Source organism: Lipotes vexillifer, unplaced genomic scaffold, assembly GCF_000442215.2.
Source record: "Lipotes vexillifer unplaced genomic scaffold, Lipotes_vexillifer_v1.1 scaffold382, whole genome shotgun sequence".
Lineage (NCBI taxonomy): Eukaryota > Metazoa > Chordata > Mammalia > Artiodactyla > Lipotidae > Lipotes > Lipotes vexillifer.
The window spans coordinates 5,127,780-5,144,318 of NW_006780611.1; the positions used below are offsets into that span (position 1 = coordinate 5,127,780).

General features: G+C 41.7%; 1 pseudogene; it reads left to right on the forward strand.

The window, feature by feature from the left end:
- The first annotated feature begins 12,204 nt into the window (after positions 1 to 12,204).
- LOC103087547 (inactive Ufm1-specific protease 1 pseudogene) lies at positions 12,205 to 12,615 on the forward strand (annotated as a pseudogene).
- Positions 12,616 to 16,539: the final 3,924 nt, after the last annotated feature.

The following is a 16,539-nucleotide window of genomic DNA, read 5'->3' on the forward strand; positions in this document are numbered from 1 at the left end:
CATCCGGAGCCTGTGCTCCGCGACAGGAGAGGACACAAATCATAGTCTCTCTGCAAATAAAACACTTTAAAAAAAAAAAAAAAAGTGAAAAAAGTGTCTTTTATAATTCATAAGAAGCTCCTTTCGACCACACTTGAGTTTATGTTAATAAGGTGACTTTTGGAAAGTCCCTAATAATGGGGGCTGGTGATCAGAGGGTTGGAACTTTCAGCCTCTTTCCACTACCTTTGACCTTCAGGAAGGGGAGACGGATTGAAGCTTGGGTTAATCACCAATGGCTAATGATTTAATCAATCATGGCTATGTGATGAAGCCTCCATAAAACTCCCTAAAGTATGGGCTTCCAGGATGCTGAATGAATGGAGGTGGTGGGAGGATGGTGCCCCAGAGAGGCATGGGAGCTCCGTGCCCCTTCATCCCCACCTCGCCCTTTGCATCTCGGCCGTCTGGCTGTTCCTAAAGTGTATCCTTTATCATACACCAGTAATCTAGTAAGTAAACTGCTTTCTGAGTCCTGTGAGCCCCACTAGCAAATTCTCAAACCTGAGGGAGGAGTCATGGGAACCTCCAATTTATAGTGAGACCGTCAGAAGCACAGGTGACAGCCTGGGACATCTTGCGGGGGGGCAGTCTTGTGGGACTGAGCCCTTAACCTGGGGGGTCTGTGCTCACTCTGGGTAGAGAGTGTCAAAGTTGGGTTAAATTGTAGGGCACCTAGCCAGTGTCTGCAGAGAATTGGAGAACTGTTTGGTGTGGAGCAGAAACCCCACACATTTGGAGGTCAGAGTATTAAGAAGCACAGAAAGAAGCAGAGTTTCCCTTTAGAGTGTGGAGAGAAGAAACAGAAGGTTTTTACTTTCATTCATTAAAAAAAAAATTAGGGCTTCCCTGGTGGCGCAGTGGTTGAGAGTCCGCCTGCCGATGCAGGGGACGCAGGTTCATGCCCCGGTCTGGGAAGATCCCACATACCGCGGAGCGGCTGGGCCCGTGAGCCATGGCCGCTGAGCCTGTGTGTCCGGAGCCTGTGCTCTGCAGCGGGAGAGGCCACAACAGTGAGAGGCCTGCGTACTGCAAAAAAATAAATAAATAAAATTAAAGAGAAATCAAGTGTGCACATTTAGGTTCAAAGTGAAATGCTTGTGGTGCTACCAGTATCCACAGATGAACTAGGTGACAAGGACAGGCTGAGGTCACAGCTCGGGCCTCTGCAACCAGGTCACCTCTGAGCAGGGGGATGGACTCATTGGGTTTTAAAATGGGAAGTCCCACATCCCAGGAAGCCCTCAGTCCCGGGGAAAGCGGGACAGTGGTCATCCTATGCCCCACCCTAGGCCGGGGGAGGGGGCGGATCTTTGACACCCACTGTAAGATGAATTCACTCATTTTGGAAACGTTTGGAAGAGTACGTGTTTCAGGATGATAGAAACATTGTGCCTACAGTAAACAAGATGAAACTAGATGAAGACATTAGGATAGAAATTAAGATGCTGAACATGGTTTAGGAAACACACACTATTTCTTACCTTCCTTCTTCAAACCCACTAGCGTGGCTTTAGAAAATGTGGATTTTTAAGAGCTATTAATCCAGGAGGACAAAGAGAAAAGGAGAAGAAACAATGGAAATACGATCTGGGAAGCAGGAAGGAAAATGGACATGAGCATATTGATCTAACCACAATCGCAGTAGGAACGGGAGGGAGAGAGGAAGCTTGTGTGTGTGTGTGTGTGTGTGTGTGTGAGAGAGAGAGAGAGAGAGAGACAGAGACAGAGACAGAGAGAGAGAAGATTGTGTGGGGTTTGCAGCCATGACAGGAAACTGAATCATCATCTTCCATAATAGGACTTTGATAGATAATCCCTAAATCTAAGTAATCAATAACAACATAAGGGTACTATTTATAGATTTGAAGGTAAATGTAAAAAAAACCAGGCAGGAATCCACGTCTTGTGGAAGCAGGAATCCCGCAGTGGGTAAGTGTTGCTGTGTTTGGGAAGGAATCATTGTACAAAGACTTGATTCTTTTATTTAAATAAATTTATTTATTTTATTTATTTATTTCTGGCAGTGTTGGGCCTTCACTGCTGCGCGCGGGCTTTCTCTAGTTTTGGCGAGCTGGGGCTACTCTTTGTTGTGGTGCGCGGGCTTTTTATTGCGGTGGCTTCTCTTGTTGCGGAGCATGGGTTCTAGGCACTCAGGCTTCAGTAGTTGTGGCACTCAGGCTTAGTTGCCCCGCGGCACTTGGGATCTTAGTTCCCAGACCAGAGATCGAACACGCATCCGCTGCATTGGAAGGCAGATTCTTTACCACTGGACCACCAGGGAAGTCCCATAGCAGGATTCTTAACACTGCGTCACAAGGGAAGTCCAAATCTTGACTCTTTAATCTAGGTTCATATAAAACAGATAAAAGCAAAAGCATTGAGTGGAGGACCACAAAGGAACACATAGAGATGGTACAAAAATATGGCCATCCATTGTGGGTTTAACTTACATTTTCTTGATTGCTAGTATGAAATAAAATTCATATTTTATGGCAAGACAAGAACAATTTAAACATAAAAAAATTTTTCTCCGCTCTTTGGCCTCCTCTCTCCCCACACTGTGCATTGTGTATCTGCATTAGGCATCGACCAGACCTCCCCATCAGCAGAAATATATGCTCAATCATGAAAAGCAACATTCTCCCAGAATCAACAAGACAACTCCTTAAAAGATAACATTCCTGGGCTTCCCTGGTGGTGAAGGGAATAAATAAATAAATTTATATAAAAAAATAACATTCCTTCTTGATCTTGATCTTGCAAGGGGCCATGAGGATGCTTAGATCTGGATCGTGTCAACTGTCAATAATATGTCATTTAAGTTACCACAGAGCATTGAGTAGAGTTCCCTGTGCCATACAGTAGGTTCTCATTAGTTATCTATTTTATACACAGTAGTATATATATGTCCATCCCAAATGGGAAGGAAATCCAAAAAAGAGGGGATATATATGTATACGTGTAGCTGATTCACTTTGCTGTACGGCAGAAACTAACACAACATTGTAAAGCAATTATACTCCAATAAAAATTAATAACAAAAACAAAACTCAGATTGCCACACCACAGGACAAACAAACATATACAAGTTATGCTGTTTCCAACCTTAATTACTTCTTAAAAGTTTTATCATGAAATACATTCTGAAAAGAATGTACAACATGTTTGTGGTAAAATTTAGTAATAACAATATATATGTGCTTGGAGTCATCATCAAGATTCACAAAAAATAATAACACCTCATTTAACGTTCAGCCTTCTGTCTCACAAAACTTACCTGTGTCTTAACTTCTAAGGGGCAGAACCGTTCTCAGCGCTTTCTGGAGGCTGCTCCTGGGTTATAATCCTCAATTTGGCTCAAATAAACATTACTATTTCTTTCTTAGATCAACTGATGAATTTCTCGTCGACACTAGTGAGGCTGAACGTTTCTTCATCTGTTTGCTGGCCTTTGGGTTTCCCTGTCTAAGAACCGACTCTTCACGATCTTTCCTCATTTTCCTGTTGAATGACTCTCTTTTTCTTATTGATTGGTGGGCATTCTCCATACATTCTGTATGCTAATCTTTCCTGGTTATAACTTAGGCAATTATCTTTTCTCATCTTCACTCTGGCTGGCCTTCATTTTATGTTGTGTGTGCGTGTGTGTGTGCGTGCGTGCGTGTGTGTGTGTGTATGTGCAGGAGCGCAAAGAAGTTCATCATTTCGACGAACTGAATTTATCAATCCCCTCCCTGTAGGGAGTTTTAGTGTCTCATTTAGGGGATGCTTCCTAACCCTATGGTAAAAGGATGTATCTCTACATTTTCTTCTAAAGGTTTCAGAATTTTGCTACTCACTCTTAGATCTTTAATCTATGTACAATTGATTTTTGCAGAGTGTATAGAAATAAATATGCCACAGCCTTCAATACAGCAGGGAAAATTAAAAAGAATTAATGAACTTGAAGAATACCTGAAAAAATTATCCAGAACACAGGGCAGTGGGACAAAGTGACAGAAATATGAGGTAGACTGAGAAACATAGATAATGTACAGAGATCACAGACTGAGAAGGAATAATAGCCCTGGTCACTGTGTTCCAGAAGCGTAGTGAGTGTGTGTGGCTGAGCAATACTTGGGATGTTTATTGACAAATTTCCAGAACTAATGTGAGACATCAATCCTTGAAATCAGGAAACCCAATCAATTCCAAACAGAAGAGATAAGAGAAATTCACACTCAAAGTGGGAAAACTGGAGGGAGGGGGAGAGAGAGGGAGGCAGCAGGGGAGAATGAGAAGAATGGCTGGTTCTCACTAGCACAAATCATGGTCTGAAGACAGAGGAAAATACCTTCAACATGCAGGAAGAAACAAACTATCTCTCCAGCAAAAATGCCTTTTAAGAATGAAGATAAAATAAAGGCATCTTCAAACATTCAAAAAACTGCAAGGATTTGCCCCCATGGGCCTTTATTAGAGAGAATTCAAGCAGAAGAAAGTGCTTTTTAATGGAAGAGGCCAGATGAATAAGAAACAAAGATGAGCAAACACAGAGGTGAATATTTGGGCAAAACTGATTATGTAGAGAAACAACATTTCATGGGGTTGTAAATTTTGTATGAGTTTACATTATCCATTAATAATATAGATCAGAAAAGGAGTGATCACAGTTAAAATGGTTTAGGTTCTCGTGTTGTTTAAGATAAAGAGTAAAGCTTGCGATGAATCTCAGAATTCCTTATTAAAATTGCTAGAGTAATGACTGAAGGAAGAAAAATAGGAATATAACTTCCAAATTAATAAAGGGAGAGAATGGAAAGAGGAAAAAGAACTTAATCCAAAAGAAATCAAGGAAGGATCGAAAAAGACAGAATTGGTGGGACAATTTGAAAGCACCTAATGTGTTGGCAGAAATGAATCCAAATAGAACTATAATTATGATAGGTACAAATAAAGTAAACTTGTAAACTCTACAGTTAAAAGATAAAGATTGTCATATTGGATTTAAAAAAAATCTAGCTATGTGTTATTAACGATAGATATACCTAAGACATAAGGGCATAAAAAAATGGAACGCCACTCACTAAAAGAAAGCTTATAGGTGAATCAATACAAGACCAATTGATTTTAATGTAAAACATTTTACTGGAGATTAAAAGTGCCACTTATAATGATAAACAGTTCAATTAACTAGGAATATATAACAATTCAAAGGTTGTATGTACTTAATAATAGACCAACAAAACATATAAAACAAATGACAAAATTACAAAGAGAGAAATTCACCAATGTTGGGAACTTTTAAGATACCTCTCTCAGCAATTGTTAGATTAAGCAGATGAAAATTTAGGAAAAGTAGAGAATAGTTAAATAATAAAATCACTAAACCTTATATAAAGTTTCATATATATATATATATTATATATATATATATAACTGTATATATGACTGTAGAGACAACTGCAGAATACAAATTTTTTTCAAGCACACTTGGGCATTTATGAAAATGGACCATGAACTGGATCATTCTCTGATCACCATGCTTTTAAGTTTGAATAAATAATCTCTAGATAATTAAAAAGATCTAGGTTTGGAAATAAAAAATATACTCTTCCGCATAATTCATGGCTCAAAGATTAAACTATAATGAAACTTATAAAATAATTGAATGAAGACAAAATACTAAATATCAAAACTTGAGGGATGCAGTGAAAATAGTATTTAGAGGGAAATTTATAGCCTCAAATGCTTATCTTATGTGGAGGGACAAACAGGAGTGTCTAGCAAATGGCTCTGGACATCCGTGTGATCTACTACAGATATTCCTGTGAGCAGGGGCTCTCCTTCCAGCAGCACAAATCCAGCACCTCACGTGATCCCCAAGGCTAGCAGCTAGCATTCCAAGACAATCCCCTGCGTAGATAGCGTTTACTCTGGGCTTCTTTGCTGCCTAAGCCCCAAGAGTGCATTCTCTACAGCCATACTGGTTTTTCATGTCTGACTACAGAAAGGTGGAGAAGCGGGCAGGGATTCATGCCTCCCATAAAATGTAATCCATGGCATGTCCAGCAGCCCAGCTCAGGGCTGAGAGAGCCCCCGTGAGGTTACGAGAGTACCAGGCACTGTGAGTCTTTTCTTACCGGCCTTGGGCTTGAGAGATTCCTTAAAAAATCCTGTCCTTTATCCCACACAGATGGAATTGCGGTATTTGCCTTCTCCCTCTTTGCCATAACTCCACAAGAAGAAAGATGAAAACTGATGAGAACAAATTAAATGAGAGAATGTAAAGGAAAGGGAAATTGATCAGGATTACCACCCTCCAAAGGGCGCTTAACGCTATGCAGCAACCACCCTCTGCTCACCCAGACCGTGATTCTCTGACTGTCCTAGAAAATGGTTCTGCACTTGTTTCTCTTCCTCAAATCTTCATCTCCTCCTCTTCACCTCTTCATTCCTCTCAGCTAATGACCTTCCTTCCTGTTAGGGGCTGAATTGTGTGTCCCCCCGCTGCCAAATTTGTGTGTTGAAATAGGATCTCAGAATGTGACTGCATTTGGAGACAGTGTCTTCAAAGAGGTGTTAAGGTTAAATGAGGTCATATGGATGGGCCCTCATCCAATATGAATGGTGCCCTTATGAGAAGAGGAGATTGGGACACAGACATGCTGAGTGAAACCATCCATAGAAGCTGAGGAGAGAGGCCTTGGAAGGAACCAACCCTGCTGACACCTGGATCTCACACTTGCAGTCTCCAGCACAATGGATTTCTGTTGTTTGAGCCATCCGATCATGTGGTACCTTATTCTGGTCACCTGAGCAAACTCACACGCTCCTTCTTTCACCAGGAAAATAGAAGCAACAAGAGGAGATATGCCATAAGCTCCTGCCACCTCACCTGCCCACATCCCACACCTCTGCTTCTCTCCTGTGACTGTGGAAGGCTTCCCACGCTCTTGGTGGACCAGCTCCTCCCCCACTGTCTCTAGATCCTTCTCCTACTGAGGTCCCTCCCCCACTCCACATCCTCATTCTGGCCATTCTACCATCTTTCTCTTGCTTCCTCAATTTTTCCTTAGTCACATCAGCATACAAACATCATGCTATTTTTCCATCTTATACAGTGGTTCTTGAGCCCACTGTCTCTCCCTCCCCCGGCTACTGCCCACTCTCCCCTTCCCTTGCACAATAAAACTCATGGCAAGAGGTGTGTCCATACTCACTGTCTCTTAGCCAATCTCCCTCCTCCAATTTTCTCTCTGCCCAGGTTCCCTTCTCTTTTTTAAAACTTTGCGTTGAGAAATATAATGCACATACAAAGCACACAAAACACAAGTGTGTGCTTTATTAAATAACTATGAAAGGAAACGTCTGTGTGATTACTACTCAGGTTGAGAACCCCTCTGTTGCCTGTAATCTAGAAGACTAGGCACGTTATCTCTTCCTCGTGATGGACCCTCTCCCTGCCTTGGGGTATTATTATCCTGAAGTCTGTAGTAGTAATTGTCTCATTTTTCTTAGCACACTTATCACCTAGTATGTACCCATAAGAAATAAAGTTTAGTCTTTCTTGGTTTTGAACTTTGTATAAAGAGATAATGTGATACACATTCTTTGTGTCTTCTTTCACTCATTACGATGTTTGGAAGACTCATCCCTGTAGGAGTAGCTCATTGATTTTCATCGCTCTGCAGGAGCATTTCTCAAAGTGGGTCCCCAGAGCAGCCGCGTCAGTGTCACCGGAAGCCTTGTTAGAAATGTAAATTCTTGGGTCCATCCCAGACCTATTGAATGAATCAGAAACTCTGGGGGTGGGGTCAACCCTCCCAGGAGATTCTGATGTACACTAAAATTTGAGACTCACTACTAAACATTATTCCAGTTTATTTTTCCAGCCTACGGTTGATGAGCTGTTGCGTTATTTCCAGTTCTTTTGCTGTTATAAACATCACTGCGACGAACAGTCTTACACAGGGTTCCCACAGCACTTGTGCATGAGATTTGGGGGCAGGACTTTTGCTCCGTCCGTTTTCGCCTTTCCTGATACATGCCAAGATGTTTTCTGAAGGGATTAGTATCAGCCTGGGTCTAAGCAGAAAACAAAAGACACACTCAATCCAGGTAAATGAGGAGAGTTTGATAACAGAGATGATTTATAATAGTGTCCTGAGAAAAAGCCGTGTTTTCATTAAACTAAAAAACCAGTGGAGCACGGATGTACTTGGGATTGGTTGCAGTGAACATGTTACTCTTAGTTGCACCCAAATAATCTGTGATATTTTATCCATCAACAATAAGAAGTATTTTCATACATACCATCAGAGAAATTAGGCTACAAAAATTTTTGTGACAAAGTTAGTATTGGATACAAAAACAGAATTTAGGCTCCTGGTGTTTCCTTTCTGGGTCTTCTGCGGCCATTAATCAGACCCTTGAAGTGTTGGCGCCTTAGAAGACCTACTTTGTACATCAACCTAGTGCCCTAGAATGGGATTGAACTTTCTGTAAGCGAGTCTTCTAATTTTTTTGTTACACTGTGTTCAGAATCTGCTGGAGATCTTTAATCAAAGTATTCATTAAATGGGTGTCAAAAATTTTGAGCTTTGAAACTTTGGCGAATTGTAATTATTAGAAACAATCCTTGCCAACAGGGAAACATTGAAATTCATCTCTACAAAAGCAAGGGAGGAGCTGAAGAAATTAAATGCTGAGCATTCCAATGTGTTCAAGTTCTGATTTTCACATTCCATAATTGTTTTTGGAATATCTCAACACGTGGGAAGAATCTTTTGGTGAGATTCCTAGTTTTAACTGGATAAATTTTTATTCTGTACTGGAATGGGAGGAAATCAAGAAGGCCTACAATTTTGCAGTCTTTAAATTTGGTGAAACACTCAAAAGAATAATAAACAAAATTTGAGGGAACATGTTTTGGCTTATGAAAATATTTGTCATAGAACAGTAGCCTATTCTGTCAAAACTGAGTTAAAATGACAACCTATGGAGCTATTTGAGCTGGAATATTTATACATTCAATTAAAAAATAGAATTGAGGGACTTCCCTGGTGGCACAGTGGTTAAGAATCCGCCTGCCAATGCAGGGGACATGGGTTCGAGCCCTGGTCTGGGAAGATCCCACGTGCCGCGGAGCAACTAAGCCCGTGCGCCACGGCTCCTGAGCCTGAGCTCTAGGGCCCGTGAACCACAACTACTGAAGCCCATTCGCCTAGAGCCCGTGCCGCACAGCAAAAGAAGTCACCGCAATAAGTCTGCGCACCGCTACGAAGAGTAGCCCCTGCTCGCCGCAACTAGAGAAAGCCCGCGTGCAGCAACGAAGACCCAACACAGCCAAAAATAAATAAATAAGCAAGTAAACAAACAAACAAATAAATGTATTTGAAAATAGAATTGAGAATATCTTCCATTTACTCAAGTTTTTCTGAGTTTACCTGGTACCTTAGTACCCATACAAAGAGGACTTTCTCAATTAAAATCTAGTCTACAAAGAAGAGTTGGTGGAAAATACGAACAGATTTAAATTTATCATCACGGAATGCAACTCTGAGTAAGACTGCAAGCGATGTTATGACAAAACAAAGAATAATAAGACCACATTGAAAAAAAGAGCATTCTTCAGAAAAATATCAGTGACATGGCCATAGAACAATATAATAAACTAATTCGTTGGGCCATAAACAAAGTTTCAGAAAATGCGTTAGTTTAATTATCTTATCAAGTTGTTCAGCTCTCAAAAGCATCCCAGTTCCGGGCTTCCCTGGTGGCGCAGTAGTTGAGAGTCCGCCTGCCGATGCAGGGGACGCGGGTTCGTGCCCCGGTCCAGGAGGATTCCACGTGCCGCGGAGCGGCTGGGCCCGTGAGCCGTGGCCGCCGAGCCTGCGCGTCCGGAGCCTGTGCTCCGCGGCGGGAGAGGCCACAGCAGTGAGAGGCCCGTACCGCAAAAAAAAAAAAAAAAAAAAAAGCATGCCAGTTTGAACGATGACCATACCCGTGAGAAGACTTTGACGTGGTGGTCACCTCTCCTTCCCCCTGAAGCCTATTCTTGCCTTCTGAGTTCCACGGTTTCCTTTTTCCCTTCTGGCCATTCTTCAGCAGGTCCCCCTCATCTCCTAGACCTCTAAACCATGGACTGCACAGCTCTCAACCCTTTGCTACCTTTTGTTTACACTCTCTTCTTGGTCTTAACCACCATCCGTCTATAAATAACTTTCCAAGGGACCTTTCCCCAGAACTCCAAGATCACATCCAGAGCCAGCTGGATATTCCACTTGAAGGTATGGAAAACGTCCCCCCAGCTCCACTCTCAGTGATGTCCTCCCTAGCAAAGCCCACTTCACATGCATGTGTAATAAACAATACAGAGAGAACTGTGTACCCTTCACTCCATTCCCCGCAATGGTAACATCTTACAGACTCATGGCGCACCATCACAACCAAGATATTGACCTTGATAGAGTCCAGAAACAGAAGATCCTCCTGTTGCCCTTATATAGCCACACCCACTTCCCTTCCACCTCAGTGCCTCCTGACTTTTTCATTTCTCTGGGATAAGTGTCTGCAGTGCAATCGCTGGGTTGTATGGCTGTTGCACTCTTAGTTTTGAAAAGAAGTTGTCACACTCTTTTTCAGAGTGGCTGGGCAGATTTGCATTCCCATCGGCAATGTATCCAGGTTGTCTGCATCCTCACTGACATTTGGTGTTGTTACTATTTTTTATTTTAGCCATTCTCATATGTGTGTAATGGTATCTCTTTATGGTTTTAATTTTCATTTCCCTAATGGCTAATGATGGTAAACATTTTTTCATGTGTTTATTTGCCATCTGTATAGCCTCTTGGGTGAAAGGTCTCTTCATCACATATCCGGTCCATTATCTAATTGGGCTGTTTGTTGTTTTACTGTTGAGTTTTTTTTTTTTTGCGGTACACGGGTCTCTCACTTCTGGGGCCTCTCCCGTTGCGGAGCACAGGCTCGGGACGCGCAGCCCCAGCGGCCGTGGCTCACGGGCCCAGCCGCTCCGCGGCACGTGGGATCTTCCCGGACCGGGGCACGAACCCGTGTCCCCTGCATCGGCAGGCGGGCTCTCAACCACTGCGCCACCAGGGAAACCCAACTGTTGAGTTTTGGGATTTTTTTATGTTTTGGATACCAGTCTTTCGCAGGCCATTTTCTCACAATCTCTGGTTTGTATTTTCATACTCTTAACAGAGTTCTTCACAGAGCAAAAGTTTTAAATTGTAATGGAGTCCAATTTATCAATTTTTCCTTTTATGGATCATGCTTTTGGTGTCAAACCTAACATTTCTTTGTCTAGCCCTACACTGCAAAGATTTTATCTATTTAAAGTTTTATATTTTACATTTAAGTCTGTGATCCATTTTGAGATAATTTTTGCAGAAGATGTGAGAAAGATTAAGTTTTTTTGTTTTTTTTTTTTAAACCTGTGAATGTTCAGTTACTCCAACACTGTTTGTTGAAAAAGCTATCTTTCCTCCAAGGGGTTGCTTTTGCATCTTTGTCAAAAATCAGTTGGATATATTTGTATGGGTCTATTTCCGGGTTCTCTATTCTGTTCCATTGATCTATATGTCTATCCCTCCACCAATATAATACAGTCTTAATTACTGTAGCTATATTACAAGTCTTGAATCAGGCAGACTGATAGATCTCACTTCATTATTCTTTTTCGAAATTGTTTTAGCTATTTCCTTTAGCTAGTTCCTTTGCCTTTCCATATATATTTTAGAATAATCTTCTGTATATCTACAAAAAATCTTGGCTCATCGCCGAGGGGCGCGCCTGGGGTCGGGCGAGAGCGACCCCAGGGCCCGTTCGCCTGCCCGCAGTTCGCCCAAGACTCGGGGCCGAGAGGAAGCGCTAGAGCCCAGAGTCCTCCCTGGAGTTCGCCCCGCGCCGCCTGGAGGACGCATCTGCCCGGCCCGGCTACCGCCACTCCCGCCCACCGCCCTGGAGCCGCTGAAGGATGTCCACCTGGGCCTGGCCCTCCTCTCGGGCCATTACATTTACTACCATTACGGCTGCGACGGCGTGGACGACCGGGGCTGGGGCCGCGGCTACCACACTCTGCAAACGCTGTGCTCGTGGCCAGAGGGCCGGCCGGCGGGCGTACCCGAACTGGCTGCAGTGCCGGCGGCCCTGGAGGACATGGGCGACAAGCCCCCCGGGCTCCGGGGCTCTCGGGGATGGATCGGCTGTGTAGAGGCCAGCCTCTGCCTTGACCACTTCGGGGGGGCCCCCAAGGGCGCCCATGTCACGTGCCCCGTGGAGCAGCGCTTCAGGGGGAACTGGAGAGGCTCTATTCCCACTTGGCAGGGGCCGGGGGGCACTGTAATGGTTGGAGGGGATGCGGATGCCCAGTCAAAGGCGTTGCTGGGCCCAGGCACAGAAGCCTACGTCCTGGTATCGGACCCTCACTGCTGAGGTGATCCGAAAAACCCCAGTGAACTACAGTGGGTGGGCTGGCGAGAGGTAAGCTTAGCCTTTGACTCCAAATCTTTCTACAACCTGTGCTTGACCAGCTGTGACTCGGAAAAGCAGCTGCCCACCCTGGACTGAGGCTAAGAACCCAGAACTGAGCCGGCTCTAGCGCTGTACCTGTTGAGCTACCCCATCTCAAAGGCAGAGGCTGCCTGATGTCAGACCCCCAGGAAGTCCCAGCAGAGCCTGGGATCTTTGGTATTAATAAAATGGCAAGGCCCAGCACCCCCCCCCCCCACCGCCAAAAAAAAAAAAAATCTTGCTTGGGCTTTGATAGACACTGCGTTAAACCTGCATATCAATTTGGGGAGAATTGACATCTTTATTGTGTTAATTCTTCCAAACTATTTCACAGTGCATCTCTTTCTCTATTTAAATCTTTAAAAATTTAAAATTTAATTTTTAATTTAATTTAATAAAATTTAGTTTGATCAGTGTTTTATTGTTTTCTGCATACAAATCCTGTACAAATTTTGTTAGATATACATCTATGTATTTTTGAGTGATTGTATATGGTATTGTATTTTAAATTTCGCTGACCTTGTGTCCATTGTTAGCATATACAAATAAAATTGATTCCTGTATACTCACCTGTATCTTGTGACCTTGCTGAATTCACTTATTGTTCTAGGAAGTTATTATTGTTGTTTTTGGTCAATGCTTTGGGATTTTCTACGTAGACAATCAGGCCAACTGCAAGTAAGGACAGTTTTATTTCTTCCTTTCCAATCTGAATGTCTTTTATTTCCTTTTTTCCCTTTCCTCATTGCTCTGGCTAGAATTCCCAGCACTATGTTGAATGAAAATAGTGAGAGGGAACGTCCTGGCCTTGTTCCCATTCTTGGGAGAAAAGCACTCAGTCTTGACCATTAAGTATAAAGTTAGCTATTGGGTTTTTGTAGAAACTCCCTATCAAGTTGGGGAAGTTCCCCTCTGTGTTCATTCTTCTGTGACTTTTGATCATGAATGGCAGTTGATTTTTTTTTAAAGATATAATTCGCATACTAAAAAATTCCCTCTTAAAAAGTACACAGTTTAGTGGGTTTTAGTATATTCACAATGTTGTGCCACCATCAACACTAACTCTGGAATATTTTCATCACCCCAAAAAGAAGCCCTGTCCCCTTCAGCAGTCACTCTCCCTTTCTTCCTTCTCCCCAGAGCCTGGAAACCAGGACCCTGCTTTCTGTCTCTATGGGTTTGCCTACAGAGGGCATTTCATATAAATAAAATCATACAATATGTAGCCCTTGTGTCTCACTTCTTCCAATTAGCATAGTGCCTTCAAGGCTCATCCATGTGGTAGCACACACCAGTACAGTCAGCCCTCTGTGTTCGTGGGTTCTGCATTTGTGGACTCAACCAACTGTGGATCAAAAATATTTGAAAAAATTCCAGAAAGTTCCAAAAAACAAAACTTGAATTGTCTGTGCATGGCAACTATTTAGGTAGTGTTTACACTGTATTTATCACTATTTATTTAACATTTACATTGTATTAGGTGTTATAAGAATCTAGAGATGATTTAAAGTATATAGGAGGATGTGTATAGGTTATATGCAAATACTGTGCGATTTTATATAAGGGACTTGAGCACCCACAGATTTTGGTACCCATGGGGGGTCCTGTTACCAGTCCCCCGTGGCACTGAGGGACAAGTGTTTCACTCCTTTTTATGGCTGATTAATATTCCATTGTACTGTGATACCACATTTTGTTGATCCATTCATCAATTGGTGAACATGCAGGTTGGTTCCTTTCTTTTTCTATTATGAGTAATGCTTCCGTGAACATCCATGTACAAATGTTCATGTAGACACGCGTTTTCAGTTATCTTGGGCATATGCCTAGGAGTGGAATTGCTGGGTTGTATAGAAACTCTATGTTTAGCTCTTTGAGAAACTGTTAAACGGTTTTACAGTAGCTGCACCGTTTTACATTCCCACCAGCTATGTATAAGAGTCCCAGTTTTTCTGCATCTTCACCAACATTTGTTACTGTCTGTCTTTTAGATTATAGCAATACTGGGGAATGTGAAGTGATATCTCATTATGGTTGTGATTAGCATTCTCCTAAAGGCTAATGATGTTTAGTATATTTTCATGTGCTTATGTGCCCTTTGTGTATCTTCTTGAGAGAAAAGTCTATTCAAATACTTTGCCCATTTAAAAAACTTGGGTTATTTGTCTTTCTTATTATTGAGCTGTAAGAATTCTTTATATATTTGGGGTATTAAACCCTTATCAGATATATGATTTGCAAATATTTTCTCCCATTCTGTGGGTTATCTTTTTACTTTTTCGCCAGTGTCCTTTGAAACAAAAAGTTTTAAATTTTGGTGAAATTCAATTTACCTGTTTTTTTCTTTTGTCACTTGTACTTTGGTGTCATATCAAAGAAACTGTTGTCCAATCTAAGCTCACAAAGAAAATCCCTAGGTTTTCCTCTAAGAGTTCTATAGTTTCAGCTCTTACATTTAGGTCTTTGATCCATTTGAGTTAATTTTTGTATAGGGTGTGAGGTAGGAGGTCTAACTTCATTCTTTGCTATGGATATCCAGTCTCAGAAAAGACTATTCTTTGGTCATTAAATTGTTTTGGCACCCTATTTCAAATAAATTGACTAAATGTTAGGATTTATTTCTAGTCTTTCAATTCTATTCCATTCAACTATGCCAGATCATACATTCTTGATTACCATAGATTTGTAGATAAATATTGAAATTGAAGGCTCTGTTGTCAAGTGCATATATGTTCATAATTGTTGTCTTGATGAATAGATCCTTTTATCATTACAAAATATCCTTTTTCTCTAGTAACAATTTTTGTCTTGAGGTCTGTTCTGTCTGATATTAGTGTAGCCATTCCAGTGCTCTGTTAGTTTGAGTGGTATATCATTTTTCATTCTTTTGTTCAACTTACTTGTGCCTTTGAATCTAAAGTGTGCCTCTTGTGGATAGCATCAAATTGGGTCTTTTAAAAAATCCATTTTGCCAATCTCGACCTTTCAAGTGGAATGTGCAATCCATTTACCTTTAATGTATTATTGATAATGTAGGATTTACATCTGCCATTCTGTTATTTGTTTTCCATATGTCCTATTTTTTTTTGTTCCTCTATTCCTCCATTACTGCCTTCTTTCATATAAAATAGAGATTTGCTACCGTACTATTTTAATTCCCTTGTCATTTTTTTCACATATTTTTTGAATTATATTCTTAAGGGTTGCCCTGAGGATTACAATTAACATCCTAACTTACAAAAATCTAGTTTGGATTAATACCAACTTAATTTCAACCGTTTAGAAAACTTTACTTCTAAATAGCTCCATCTCCTCCTTACCCCCTTTGTGCTATTATTGTCAGGCAAATTACATTTTTAAAAATTTATTTATTTTATTTTATTTATTTTTGGCTGTGTTGGGTCTTCATTGCTGCGTGTGGGCTTTCTCTAGCTGCAGTGAGTGGGGGCTACTCTTCAGTGCAGTGCATGGGCGTCTCATTATGGTGGCTTCTCTTGTTGTGGAGCACAGGCTCTAGGCACGTGAGCTTCAGTAGTTGTAGCACGTGGGCTCAGTAGTTGTGGTGCACAGGCTTAGTTGCTCCACGGCATGTGATGTCTTCCCGGACCAGAGCTCAAACCCGTGTCCCCTGCATTGGCAGGTGGATTCTTAACCACTGTGCCACCAGGGAAGTCCCCACATTTTAAATATATTGTATGCTCATGAGTATAGATTTGTAATTGTTGCCTGACACAGTTGTCTTTTAAATAATACAAGAGAAAATGGAGTTACAAACAAAAATACACTTATACTGTCTTTTTTATTTACCTATCTTGGTATCTTTACTGGGGCTCTTTATCTTTCACATGAATTCCAGTTACTGCCTAACGTCCTTTCATTTTAGTCTGAAGGACCTCTCTTTATTATTTTTTGTAGGGCCGGTCTGCTAGTGATGAATTCTCTCCAGTTTTATTTACCTGGAAATGTCTTAATTTTCCCTAC